This window comes from Aulonocara sp. 'chitande type north' Nkhata Bay, linkage group LG10 (assembly GCF_057382095.1).
Source record: "Aulonocara sp. 'chitande type north' Nkhata Bay isolate Kocher_YH1m ecotype deep benthic linkage group LG10, A_spYH_male_GT1.1, whole genome shotgun sequence".
Taxonomy (NCBI): Eukaryota; Metazoa; Chordata; class Actinopteri; order Cichliformes; family Cichlidae; genus Aulonocara; species Aulonocara sp. 'chitande type north' Nkhata Bay.
Window position 1 is genome coordinate 4,336,191 of NC_141353.1, and position 12,033 is coordinate 4,348,223.

General features: G+C 38.6%; 1 long non-coding RNA gene across 1 annotated transcript; it reads left to right on the forward strand.

Moving 5' to 3' along the window:
• Positions 1–9,274: 9,274 nt before the first annotated feature.
• Positions 9,275–11,557, forward strand: LOC147320058 (uncharacterized). Its single transcript, XR_015131202.1, has 6 exons — positions 9,275–9,402; positions 9,520–9,619; positions 9,738–9,797; positions 9,888–9,978; positions 10,145–10,302; positions 10,969–11,557. It is a non-coding gene; the product is annotated as an uncharacterized LOC147320058 (long non-coding RNA).
• Positions 11,558–12,033: the final 476 nt, after the last annotated feature.

Genomic DNA, 12,033 nt, shown 5'->3' on the forward strand with positions numbered 1-12,033 from the left:
TTTCTGTCTTCATTCCAGCTGTGTCCATTTGTTGGTGACAAATGTTGCTGGATAGTGATGTGGACATAAGCATACCTAACTGAGTGTGTGAGGCAACATTTCCAGCAGTGCTTGCAGTTGTAAAAATACTATATGCAATGCTAGATGAATATTATAACTGTTACTGTTTTAGGAGCAATAGATTATTATTTTTACTCCTGTTTTTTGTTTCCTGATTAAAACTAAATAAAGAAAATGTTGGACTTTGATTTGTGGGGAATATATTGTAGTGTTATGGCTAAATATCTATTTTAACGTCCATCCCCCTTAAAAAAATAAGCAAAATGCTCTCATTTTGTCTGTCTATGCTTTAAGAACTGCAATAGTCCTGTATTCCTAGAAATATGAGTATAATATTTTAACTAGGGGCAGCACGCCCATACGGTAAAAGAACTGGCTGAGTAGCAGCATATCACTGAAAATAAAAGCGAACCGAGCCCTGAGGAACGCCACAAAAAACATAGACAACACGGACGCAAGTGTTATCTCTGTCTGCAGAAAAGGTAGCCATTAGCTTACCCAGGGATCTTTTAATTCAAACCCAGTGTAGTGGCAATTCCTTTACTTTTGTATGATCAAACGTCCCACAACTTAAAGTCCACAAGCCACTGCTGCACTGAGGTAATATTTCGTACGCAGGCAAAAGAAGTCCATTGTCCAAACCTTTTAGTTGAGAGTTTTGATTTTGGTTTATTTATCCATTTGGCAAGCAATAACAAGATCCTTCCTACTGCTTCTCCTGCTCTGGTAAAAAAACCATAGGCCCACCCCAATGCATGCTGGTCCTATACCAGTCTCTTTATTTATAGAAACAAAATGGCCCTACAGCTCTTACTGACTAATTTAACAAAATAACAACAAACAAACAAATCATTTAAAACAAAATATTAACCGACAAATAAACCCCAAAATATAAATAAACTAACAAACTTTAACTAATTTCAAAATAATAAAAAATAAAGAACAAATAGCTCCAACACTCCGGCCCCTAATTGTGCATACTATCACAATTACTTTAAAGTCCCAAAAGGAGGAGCTATTCCCTTAAACAAATCCTTAATTTTCATTGATGATTTTCTTCACGATGAGGCTTCCAGTAGCAAAATAAGTTTTGTCACTGGCCTTTCCAAAACACTGGTCCTTGTTTGTAGTCTCACAGAACGCACCAAGCCTTTTGCATCCTGGTTTACATTTAAGACTTTCGCCATCATCCATGATCCTCTTGGAGCTGTAGCGTCTGCAATTAAAACAACATCTCCAGGTATAAGACATCTTTTAGTCCTCATCCATTTTTGTCTTTCTTGCATCAAAGGTAGGTACTCAGAAAGCCATCTCTTCCAGAACAACTCTGCCATGTACTGTACCTGTTTCCACCTTTTCCTGACATGCAAATCACTTGGATGAAACAGTCCTGGTGGAAAAACTGGTTTATTTTTCAGCAACAACAAGTGATTGGGTGTCAGTGCTTCAAGATCATTTGAGTCATCTGAAACTTTAGTAATGGGTCTGTCGTTCATTATAGCTTCAACCTCACAGAAGACTGTGTGGAGTCCTTCATCATCCAGAACTTGCTCCTTAAGAACTGAGGCTAAAATATTCTTTACTGAACGAATGAGACGCTCCCACACACCGCCTTGGTGAGAAGCTGCTGGGATGTTGAAGTTCCATTTCATGCCATCCTGAACAAAAGCCTTTTGAATTTTGGCATGGTCTAGCTCAGTCAAACTTTCTTTCAACTCTCGATTCGCCCCAACAAAATTTGTAGCATTATCAGATCTGATGGTCGAAACTGGGCCTCGTCTACAGATTAACCTCCTCACAGCATTTATACAAGAGTCTGTATCAAGTGTACATGCAATCTCCAGATGTACTGCACGACTGGTGAAACAAGTAAAAAGAACTCCATACCTTTTAAGGAGACTTCGTCCTCTTTTAACACTTATAGGTCCAAAATAGTCCACTCCAACATTTGTGAATGGGGCTATGTCTGGCAGGACTCTCTCTTCAGGCAGATCCGCCATCTTTTGTTCAACAAACTTTCCTCTGTTGCGTCTACACGTGACACAACGAGAGATGATTTTCCTGGCAGCAGAATTTGCATTTAGTATCCAGTAATTTTGTCTTAGTTTTGACAGCATGTGTGCTCTTCCTGCATGTCCCAACCTTTGATGGATATGGCGTAAAATCAGTGTTGACACATGCATATCTTTTGTCAAAATTACAGGATGCTTTAATTCCATAGGCATGGCTGCTTTATTCAATCGGCCACCCACTCTGAGGATTCCTGCATCCAACACTGGATCAAGTTTATAGAGACAATTTCCCTTAGAGACTCCTTTGAGGCCATTGCGGATTAAAGCCATTTCAGTCGTAAATTTCTGTTGTTGTGCATATTGAAGAATAGCTTGTTCTGCCTTTGCCAAGTCTTCTGGAGTGAGATTTCCTTTCTTCAAAGTGGTCTTAAATCTTTCCATTCTTATCTCCACTTCTTTCTGACCTTCCGGATCATTCTTATTCAAACCTGCAGCAAGCAACTCTTTCCTCTTCTGTGCCAACAACACCAAGACCTCTTTCATCTTTAAAAGCCAGGCTACAGAGATTTTAAGTTTTGCCCAAGACGAGAAGTAGAGGATAAAATAGCTGGTAGGATTTTGTAATTCTCTCACAATGGCATTCATTGTCAGGTCCCTTTTGACCTCTGGGTCATCTGCAGAAATTACACTGTACTCCACATCCAGTTTAGGCCATTCCTTTTCTGACTCATAGAGAAATTCTGGCCCTTTTATCCATCTCCTACATTTGAGGAGATCCCCAGCTCTCATACCTCTGGATGCGTCATCTGCAGGATTCTCCTTAGAAGAAACGTATCTCCACTGATTCACATCTGTTGCTTCCCGAATAACAGCAATTCTGTTTGCAACAAAAGTATTGAATCTTCTGGTTTCATTGGAGATGTATTTCAGTACTGTTGTGCTATCAGTCCAAAAAACTGATTTTTCCAACCTGACTTGCAGCTCCTTTTGCAGAAGCCTGTCCACCCGAACTGCAAGAACTGCAGCCGTCAATTCCAACCTGGGAATTGTAGTTTGCTTGAGAGGAGCAACTCTAGCCTTTCCCAGGATAAAAGCAACATGCGTGACGTTATTCTTTTCCAACTTTAAATATGACACCGTTCCATACCCATCTTGACTTGCATCAGAAAAATGATGAAGTTGTGCCCTATCTGGTCTTCCAAAGCAATTTGGTTTAATGCAACGTTCCACTTTAAACTTTGAAATCAGCTGGAGATCCTCCAGCCAATCACGCCACCGCTGGGAAAGAGAGTGGGGAATAACTTCATCCCACTTCAAATTTTGTCGGCAAAGCTCTTGTAGCAACAGTTTAGCTGGCATACTGAAGGGAGACAAGATTCCCAAAGGATCATACAGTGAGCTGACCACAGACAAAATTCCCCTTCTGGTTGTTGGACGGTCCTGCAGGGAGGTTCTGAACTGGAACTTGTCTGTTACTATGCACCACTGTAAACCCAGTGCTCTCTCAACTGGAAGTTGATCTGTGTCCAAATCCAGATCCTTAATTTCCTTTGCTCTTCTTTCCTCTGGGATTGACATGAGCACTGTGCGACTGTTGCTGATCCATTTTGAAAGCTTAAATCCTCCTTTAGCGCAGATATCTGTCAGCCTCTTCACCATGTGCACTGCCTCCTCTTCTGAAGCAACAGATTTCAAACAATCATCCACATAAAAGTTTCTTTTGACTGTATCAACCACTTCAGCTGGAAACTGTTGTGCATTATCATCTGCAGTTCTCTGTAGAGCATAATTTGCACAACTTGGCGAAGATACAGCTCCAAACAAATGCACTTTCATCCTGCATTCCTGTGCAGACCTTGAAGTGTTGCCATGTTGCCACCACAGGAAACGGAGAAAGTTGACATGTTTTTCTGAGACGTGAACTTGGTGAAACATGGAATCAATGTCCGCCATTAATGCAACAGGCTCTTGTCTAAATCTGATCAGAACCCCAACCAGCGAGTTTGTGAGATCAGGTCCCTGTAGAAGCTGACTGTTCAATGATGCTCCTTTATAAGTTGTTCCACAGTCAAATACAACTCTTAATTTGCCCTTTGTGGGATGATACACTCCATGATGAGGGATGTACCACACCTTTCCATCATCTTTGTGCAACTCATCTACAGGCACAAACTCGGCATATCCTCGTTCAAGCATGTTGTTTACACATTTAGTGTATTCATCCTTATAATGAGTATCCTTTTCAAATCTCCGTCTGAGACTCTGGAGACGCTGCTCCGCGACACAGAGGTTATTTGGCAAACTGGAACCTTCTCTCCTGAAAGGCAAATCAATGTGATAATGATTTCCAATAAGCTTTATTGAACTACTAACAATATCCATGAAACACAGATCCTCTCTAGACATTTCAGTCTGCTCCTCTGATGATCTTTCATTAAAATCATGATTGTACTGTTTAATCAACATGTCTTCAAGACGCTCAACAGAAATCCTATTGGCTGTTACAGCAGTGCAGTTGGTTTTATTTCCACTGTTACTTCCAGTGCGCAGGGGACCATTTATGACCCAGCCAACTTTTGTTTTTACAGCATAAGGTCCACCTCCCACACTGTTTATCACCTTCCATGGCTCCAAAACATTGGAAGCATCAGTGCCTATCAGTAGCTCCACATCTGCATTAACGTTGTACAGTTTAACAGGTTTAAGATGAGGCCACTGATCGATGTCGCTTTGCTGGGGAATATTAACTGTAGAAACTGGCATAGTCTTTTGAGTCAAAACATCTGGCAATGGCATGAAATCATTTGCTTCCAAACCAGACACTTCCAAACCAGACAGAACTTGTGTACTAACAATCCTATCTTGACTCATTGTTCTCAAAAAGATATTGGTCTTTTTACCTTTTACATTCAGTCTTTTTGCCAGAGTTTCTGTACAGAATGTACCTGAACTTCCAGGATCCAAAAACGCATAGGTTTGCACAATTTTATTGCTCTTTTGGCTCTTAACTTGAACTGGAACTATAGAAAAAATTGCATCAACTTCATGACCAGCCCCAATATACCCACATGTCTGAGTGGTTGCAGTTGAAAAGTTGACATTAGAGTTTGTCCTCTGTTGAGTTTGTTCCGAAGACGCACCTGGATCCTTTCGCTCTATATGAAGAACCCCTGGGTGCCTTTGGTGACACACGTCGCAATCCAAACGACTCCTACAGTCTTTGCTTGTGTGACCAACTTTTAAACAACCAAAACAAATTCCCCTTTCCTTGATAAAAGTCAACTTATCCTGATGCGTTTTAGCTTTAAACTGCTTACAATTCTCTAGTAAATGGTTGCTGTGTGAACAAAACAAACAACTACGCAGAACAACGGAAGTTGTTCTGCTTCCAGTTGATTGAGCTTTGATTCCTGGCACTGTACTGACATTAGTGGCAAAACTACTTCCTTTTCTCCTTTGCTTGGTAGAACTTGAAGCTTTAAAGCTGCTTCCAGATTGTGAGTCTTGGATGTTGCCAAACACTGGATCTGATGCTACTTTTACCTGTTTTATTATAAAGGTAACCAGATCAGTGAATACTGCTCTGTAACCATTTTGTTCCTGCAGTTCATAGGCAACAACTCTCCATTTTTCCCTCAATTTGTATGGAAGTTTCATAACAACCATTCTCATATTTGAGGGCAAATCCAACTCCTTCATATAAACAACTTGCTGCATTAGATTCGAACATCCTTGAAGAAAAAGAGAGAATGACTGTAGACCTTTCACATCCTCACTTTTAATAGGTACCCAACTCACAATCCTCTCCATATATGCAGAGGCAATTTTATTTTCGTTCCCAAAATGTTCTTCAAGAAGATCTTTGGCTGTGGAATAGCCCTGCTCAGGTGGTAAGTGCTGACAACTATGCACCAAATCTCTAGGCTGCCCCCTAGTGAACTGCTCTAAAAAATGCAAACAGTCGCTCCAGTTATCAGTTTTAGCTTCCACTCCATTTTCAAAGGCATTCATAAATGATCTGTACTGTAAAGGGTCTCCATCAAACACAGGGATGTTTCTGGCGGGGAGGACAGAAGATAAGTTTTGTTTTACAAGCAAAGTAGTGATGTCATTTTGTTTTTGCAGAATATTTACAATCTCCTTCGTGCAGTTCCCAGTCAAAGTAGGAGACTGAGGCTGTGTTTCCTGCGTCACTTGAGCTGAATCATCAACCTGATGTTGGGTTTGACTTTGTCTAGGTACGATTACTTGTGATTCAGATGCAGAATTTATACCAGAGTAATCTCTTGATGTTGGAACAAATGTATCGGCACAAGGATTTAAACTAGGCGCTTCTTGTACGTGCCCTCTTTCAAAATAAGAGTTCATTCCATCAGAATGCTCAGAGCTACAAACTGAATTTATTTTTAAGACACGAAGCTTTGCATTAGTGGCTGCCAGCTCTGTTTCCAAGGATAATGTCTCCTTTTCTTTTCTCAGTTTCTCCTTTTCTTTTCTCAGTTTTTCCTCTTGCGCTTCGATAGAATGTTTTTTCTTTAATGCAGCCAGTCGCTCCATGAGCGCTGCACTGTAAAAAAAGTCAGTAAAATATACAGCAAAACACCGTCAAATTCCAACGGTAATGGAGCGTAAAATCAAAAACTTCCTTTTACTGTATTAAATAGATTGAATAACCGTTAATTGTGAGACTGGATAAAACTTTGTTTTTTACTGTAATAAAATGTTGAAATTATAAATATTTTCTGTGAAAACAAATAAATATGCATACATTTTACAATTACATATTGTAATGTTGAAAATGTCTGAAAAACTTAGATTTTACGGTATTATTTGAGTAAAACTACATCTTTTGGGGTTGTGCACATTGGAATTCACAGTATAAAGCTGTAGATTTTTAAGCAAACAAAAACATTCATTTTTACAGAAACAAGATGTTAAAAAATTAGGGTCCACCGTAATAATACAACCAGTACATACCATTAAAAAAAAAGCAAATATCAGCAGTGAAAGACAATAAAACTGATAATATTTTTTTATTTTAAAATTCAGATACTGATATACAGATTAAAAGTTAGGCCTGCAGTATATCATTGTTAACCTTCTGATAAAAAAATCAACAGCAAAAGAAGATGTTAAAAATAAAGTTTATGGTTGTGAATAAAATTGATTTCAATAATCTTTTTTAATTATTATTTTAAAACAACTTTATGTTGTTGTGTTTCACGCCATATTATCAGACCACCTTAAGTGGGTCGGCCTTAAATTTTGAATTTGTGTGATCGCTGTTGATTGGTAGCTAAACTGCTGGTAAACTGTGTACAGACGTTTTACGTTCGAATTGCAGAGAAAAAAAATCTGGTAGCAACATTGTGCAGTATGAGCGAACCATTTCACCAAAAAAAGGGGAAGCAAGGTAAGACGTGGCTGCAGCGGTCTGCAGACGTGACTTCTGATCAAATTCGAACCTCCTAAAGAAACAAAGAGCGACGTTACATTGCGGGATGACGTCACCTGAAAATGACCAATAGCGCGGCGCGCTGCTGAGCTGTGTGCCAACCGCTCTTTTTTTCATGCAGGAGACTCAAGTTGGCTTCGCTAACGGACACAGTTTTGAACTCGTATATTAGCGCCATTTATTGCTGCTTGGACCACAGCATCTTCGGAATTTGTAGACATCCTGGCAGCTTACAATTAGTTCGAGGTGAGGTGAGTACATGCAACTTCAAGTTATCTCTGTTATAAAAATCCACCAGCCCAGCGTTTATAGATAATTTTAGCAGTTCGTTTTTTATGAGTGAGGTTGTGAATTTAGTTAGCATTTGTGAGTTGAGTTAGCATTACTGTTGCGAGGGAAGCATTGCTCTGGATTAGTTTCTGTATATGGCGTGCTTAATTCGCTAGGGAGGAATTACCAAAGTACATGGAGTTATGTTAACGTGTAATTTCTGTGGTAAGGTAGTTCAGTCATCAAGGGGCTACGTGCTTCATTGTAAACTGCATCGGAATGAGCCACGTTGTTTCTTTCGGTGTATTGAAGCAGGCTGCAAGCAGACATACACCAGGTATGGCGCGTTTAAGGCTCATTTTTACCGAAGACACTGCCCCCACCCATGTCACTGGTGTGGTGGTGGTTTCTTCGTTTACATGTGCAATGGCGATGTGTGAACGTCAGTGTCAGAACTCTAAAGAGTTAATAGCTCATCTGAAGAGCCATATTGTGGAAGGACACGTGGTCACTTGTCCAGTAAGAGGATGCACAAATACCTTTAGAGTTAAATCATCTTTTACTGCTCACATGTCACGTAAACACAGAGTTTTCAGACAGCAGCATTGGTGATTTATATAGAGAGTCTGCATGTCAATCATCATCTGTTCCAACCACATCAGATGACTTTGTACCCTTGATTTCCAAGCCTGCTGCACAGTCTATTACACATGAAGATAACATGGAAATGCCCCCTGAATTCTGTGATCTTTTTCTGAGAAACGTTTCACTATTCTACTTAAAATTGCAGGGTCAGTTTCTACTGCCTGCTTCAACCATACAGAACATTGTAGAGGAAATGCAGAACATGCATGAGTTGGGACAGACATACAGTTTGGGTAAACTTGCATCACTGTTAAAAGATGACACATCATTATCAGAGGAGGACATCAACAAAGTCTGTGAGTCTGTCAAAAGCTATGATCTTTTTTCTGCATGTCATACCGGGCCATTGAGGACAGTGCACTCCAGAGCTCAGATCTTTAAAAAAGCCTTCAACTATGCGGAACCAAAGAAAATATTTTTAGGGAGAGATGAAAACAGAAAAGATAGGTTTGCCTATTATGTGCCTTTAAGAGAGACTTTGAGATGTCTGCTAGAGTCTGATCTGTGGCAGAAATCAGAAGAGCCCTCTACTGAGCCTCCTGCTGATGTTCTGTGTGACATAAGTGATAGTAAGCTGTTTTAAATAAAATGATTTTTTTGGTCAAAACCCATTGACTTAATTGATTTCTATCCATTAACATCTTACATGAAGTATGGGTACCAAATGGTTCCACTGAAACACAGTGTGCTGTCACAATAATGGTGCTGTTAGTTTGGTACTTACGAAACACTGTATAAAAGTGTAGTATCAAGCAAGATCAGCTTCATATTTTAAGACCAAAGGTACCACTTGGTGTAAATTGACCTTTATTCACATTCTTTTATCAGATATCTTGGAAATGGGGGGCAGCATAAGGAGTTCCATTACTAAGGTGCTGCCGGACCTGTCTGCCTCAATCCTTGAAATTGTACTGGAGGCACTACAATCATTAGGAGTGGAGACATCTGAGAAACAAACCAGTAAGTATTATGATTTCATTGCACAATAGCCATGAAGGACTTTCTGTTTTTTCTATTATGCTTTGGCCAAGGTCCAAAAAGTACAATTAATCTATTGTTTGTGATATTGTTTTACAGCACCAAATATGGAAATTTCAAGCCAGGCCAGCATATCGTCTCCATCTGTTTTAAGGTTTAAGGGTGGTGGCACAGCTAAGACCCAAGAGTCTCTTTCAAGGTTAGTAAAGTAAACAGATTCAAGAAGATATTTTACACATTTCTTTGTCGTCTGTCTCTAAATCTTATTTTGTCTTTATTATGATTAAAAAGGTTTGTTTTGTTCCTGCCCTTTTCAGACACTGAATTTGAGCAGAAACCATAAGGATACTCAAAGGACCTGTGACTCTCAGGAAATGGTGAGATTTCAGGTCATAATCTTTTTTTTTTCCATTAAATTAATTTTCCTTTTTCCCTTTACAATATTGCTGTTTTGTTTTTGTAAACAGCATCAAATGAGAGAGACAGATGAAACAGTTTCAAGACAATGGCAGGAAAAAAATGCTGAAGATTGAAACAAACCTTGGCTGGAAATATTTGGTATGTGTTTTACCGTAAATCAAATTGTTGAAAAACATTCAGCTACACTGTAACACAGGGAAACTTGATTTGCACTTATTTTGTTACTTTAATTTCTTGTCTCATTATTTTTGTCAGTTATTATTGTTTATGGTGTATGCCCTTCTTGTTTTCCTTCTGAATGCAGAAGGTATCTAGCCAGTCCACAATGAAAGCTTCGTTGCACCCAATGAGTCTTCTGGCAGAAATGATGGCGGCTGTATTCTTTGGTTTCCCTAAACATCACACCCTGCCTGTTTATACGAGGCTCTTCAATTAAGTCTGCACCCAAAGATTCAATAAGAGGTAAGCAGTGGTATTATTCAAGTTTTGCTAAAGAAAGATGGACAGGAGACACTAATCTTAATCAGCCGAGCTCAGGTTCATGTCCAGGTGAGCAGTTTCATACGCTATAAAATGTAGATTGAATGATAGGTCTCATCACCATGCATTCAGCCATTAACTTCAAGTTCTATGATAAATCAATACGAAACTTAAATACGTTTTCCAACAAATTATGATTGTGATTAGGGCTGCGTTGTCTATGTATAACTTTTACATAAGTAGATTTAAAGTATAACTATTGCCAAAACGCAACCTGGGCTGTTTTTTTTTTTTTTTTTTTTTTTTTTTTTACTGTATCGATTTTGATGTGCTCAAATTTATGCCCCGGCCCCCTAGTATTCCCATTCACTGGCTATTGACCACAAAACAAAATCACGGTCAATCTCAAAAACGGCTTGTTTGTCGTAATTATGCTTTTAGATATATGTTTGTCTCGTTTACAGTAAAAAAAAAAAACTGAAAAAAACAGCCCAGGTTGCATTTTGACAATAGCTATCCTTTAAGAACTGTATATTTTACACTTAAGAAATCATTTATCATTAGATCTGGTTTTGGCAGCACGTTTTGTTCATTTCTGTGCATTTTGCTCAAGCACTGATCAAACTTTGTCCATTTTTTTTGCTGCAGAGGGGATCCTGCCAGTCCAAAGTGAACTCCTGATGGACATTGAAGTACTCCTGCAGAGCTTGTATCTTCAACACCATGCGCATTAGAAACTCCACCGAGTCCTTTCCTTCACCAAGGCAGGACCCAGTGACTCATTACTGTTGATAGGTCAGGGGCAGGTAATATTTTGTTTCATGTTTATTCATTCCTCCATGGATTACCAGCCATATATATGGACACATGCTGTATTCTCAAGATCTATGCTGTTTTGTAGGAATAGAGAAAATAATATGTTTAGTCTGTTTTCAAATGGTATGTCAAATTTTCTCATTGTTTATCAGTAATATTCTCTACCTTGGTTGTATATGAGCATCTTTAGATTTTTCTATATTTAGCGGTTGCAAATGTAAAATGTACGGTAAACCATTTATGTTCCTCATATTGTACTGTATTTTTAGCGGTAAAATACCGGCAGCTGTGGTTGCCAGGAATTTACCGTAAAATGTATCTGGTCAAAATAAAATGCTGTAATTTGTTATACAATTTCACTGTGTTTTTTACTGTCAAAGGTTTTAATAAGGTTTAACATATTTCTGTTATTTTTACAGTTATTTACAATAATAGGGTCTATCCTATTACTGTTAAATTAACAACAAATTACTGTAAATATTATTATATTATTACTTTTTTTTTACTGCAAATATCTGTAAAAAGCTATGGAAAGTTGCATTTTTTACATTAAATTGCTGTATAATTGACAAATATATTTGGTTTTTTCTATCATGATTTTGGTAAAATAATACGTTGTCTACCTTAAAAATTAGGGTTACAAAACCAGTATACCGTATTGTCTTTTACAGATTCCACATTTTTTACACGGTATATTCCTGGCAACCACAGCTGCCGGTATTTTACCGTAAATTTGACAGATTTTTTTTTACAGTGTGCCTTGTCAGCCGCAGCTTTAATGCGTGCGGAAGATGTTGATGAAATTCGACTTTGCTGTGACAAGGTTTTTGAAGGTGGTTTTACACTTGAGATATTAGAGACACTGTCTTCAGGTTTTATTTCATCCAAACTTTCAAC